The sequence below is a fragment of the Protopterus annectens genome, chromosome 14.part0, assembly GCF_019279795.1.
Source record: "Protopterus annectens isolate FY-2018-M chromosome 14.part0, PAN1.0, whole genome shotgun sequence".
Lineage (NCBI taxonomy): Eukaryota > Metazoa > Chordata > Ceratodontiformes > Protopteridae > Protopterus > Protopterus annectens.
Genome location: NC_056748.1, coordinates 324,396,549 through 324,399,477, shown reverse-complemented (window position 1 = coordinate 324,399,477; position 2,929 = coordinate 324,396,549).

Below are 2,929 nucleotides of genomic sequence, written 5' to 3'. Positions count from 1 at the left end.
CCATTTACTTTTTGTTTTATATTATACACATTTCCTGTAGTCATATTAGGATTTCGTTTTTGCCACTTCAGCCTTTCTAGCACTATGTATTGCTTTTTCTCAAAGTAAAATTCACTGCTTTCTGTAATTTTTGAAATAACTTTATCGGCCAGCTCAAATTACAATTCTGTCTTTAATTTGTTTATCTTTTTTGCTGTAACCTCAGTTTTTAGCAAGTTTGTGCAAGTTCCTAAAAAAGCTTCAACAAACTCTCTTTTAACGTGAACAAATCTACAAAAGCATACCCTGTCAAGAATAATATTTCTTTTGGCACAAGCTGTTAATTGAGCCTTCTTAATACTGACTTGTATGTCACTTTCTGGTCCTCAGAAATGAAAATAAATTGTAAATTGTTTCTACTTCTTTTGTCCCTAGCATACAAAAAGGCATTTACCTCAGTTTCTTCCCTCTCTTTATTCAGTTTTGCTTCAAGATGAAGATATGCAAGCTCATTATGAGCAGGCAAGTGGCTTTGCAAAGTTGAACAGTACTGGTGGTTTACATTTGTCCATTATCAATGAGAATTTTTTTTTTCTAGGACTAAATGGATATTTTGTTAAACAACTTTTTTCATGTAAAAACAGTTTATTCTGACATTGGTGACATTCACATGACTCACTGGCACAATATTTGTGTCTGGAATGGTGTTTTCAATATGTTTTTTTCAAAAAAAGATTCCACTTCTAATACCATATTGTGATGCGTACCTTTAGTAACCAAGTTATCTTTTTTGGCATTGTGAAAAAAATGTCAGAAAATACCAGCATTTGAAGTAAAACAGCAGTTTTAATGGCACACAAAATTGCAACACAGGTGGATAGATATTAACTGATTCAGCTCCCATCACAAACTCAGCACCAACTGACAGAGCAGGCTCTAAGCATTATGGGATACATGGCTTCTTAAAGTTGCAGTATTATGTAACATAGCCATAGTATATGTAAGGATGGAAGTGAATACATTGTTTTATCATCACATCTGAAGGTGATTTAGAACTACAAATGCTCAAAAATATTTTAATGATAAAATGTCCTGATTCAAGGATAGAAAGTTCCATTATTAGTTCAAGTCCATTATACCTTTTATGATGACATTCATAAATCATAATCATTGTTACTCAATGTAGCAGAGTGGGTGGTGAGTTTACAAAATATTGTCTATAGTCAGATGCTGGAAGGAATCCAAAGAGCACATGCAAGTACTATGAACTGTAAAAAGAGAGCAAATTACATAATATTTTCACCTGGAATGCCATGGGAAGTAAAAGTGATGGCAAAAATACTGTCAAATATGTAACATATACCACAAGCATAACACTAAAGACATTATATTTGGTATTTATAGAGGTACTGCATATTAGAACAAATGTTTGCACCTCATGCTGGCAGTACACTGCAATGTAAAGTACAGCTGAATATCTAAATGACAACAGACTGTACATCAGAGCAGTTACCTGTGCTCTGATATGGAAATTGGAGCATTGCTAAAGAGCTGTAAGCCAACTGTTGTGGACCAAATCACAAAGTAGGCTACATAGTAAGGGAGCAAAAACACTCTGGCTTACATAAATCTCATGAAACTGTGTGGCAGTAGATAGGGTGAGTTGGCTCACAATGGAGCAGGTTGTTTTCACGTTCTGCAAAATAAAAACTTGCATCACAGTGTAAATCCTGATGTCTGATAATAAAGCACCTAGACACTTAGTGCTTCTATGGAAGAGGAATATGTGCAGATGTATAAACAGATGGGAGGCATAAAGGAATGCAGGAGGAAGAGTGGGGAAGGGTAGGTATTGGAGACATGAGCAAACACAGAAGAGTATACACAAAAGGAGGGTGAATGTGAATTCAGAATGAGGGAAGGGGAGACATTGGTTGGATGGAGGCAAACAAAGAATAGACAAATGGTGATGGGGTGAACAATGCCCAAGAGGTAGGTTCTTGGATACTTATATGGGAGTGTACCTGCCTGGAGTAAGCTGGGGTACAGGCAGCATGCCAGCTGCTAACTGGCAGTTGGACTTCAAAGTGACCCTTTAGATGGCTCAGTGGCATGGCCCACACTCTACTCCAGTAGTTCACTAGTAGGATACCACCAGTCAAGCACATCTGAATTGTGCTCCTGGAGGGGCATATCATCTGCTACTCAGTAAACTATTGCACTGTTAACCATCTGCTACAGTGAGAGTTGTGCTGTGGCAGGCAATTCAGCTAGGCTACTAGCCTGAGAGAGGTTGGACTTCCCCATTGAGCACTACCAGCCTTCTCACCCACCACAGCCACAGGCACAGGTAGGCAGGACAGTAGCCTGCAGTGGCTGACATGCCTGCAGTTTGTTGGCATCATCATGACCTGCATAAGGGAGATGCAATGGGAAGGGTGACCTATATGGAAATGTTTGACGAATATTACATTTAATATAATAAAAGTCAGCATGTAGTGTATAAGACTAACCTGACTGCGCCGATATCCTGAATTGCCTCCTGTGCAGCCACAACAGTTGGTCTGTCGCTACATCTGTTTTGAAAGATAGAAAAGGACAAAACAGTCTTCATACACAGGTGTAGGTGAGATACAGGCAGCATTGTAAAGCTATACGCCACATAAAGGTACAGATAGCAACTGCCCTGAGTGCAGGGAGTTATGAGGTATGATTGGCAAATGCAGTTGGAGCAGTAGTACATTACCAGTATTCCAAGTAAATGCCGATACTGTATTTGCAATACTGTATTTGCAGTCACAGCTGAGGCAATTCACTCACGGTATTATAACTGTAGCAAGCTACTTGTTAAATTTGTAGCAAGCAGTTTGCTAAGATTTCAGTATGGAACAGCTTTTTTTTGTTGTTGACAACTTGGGTAGGGCTTTGTTCTTTTGATCTTCGGCTTGGA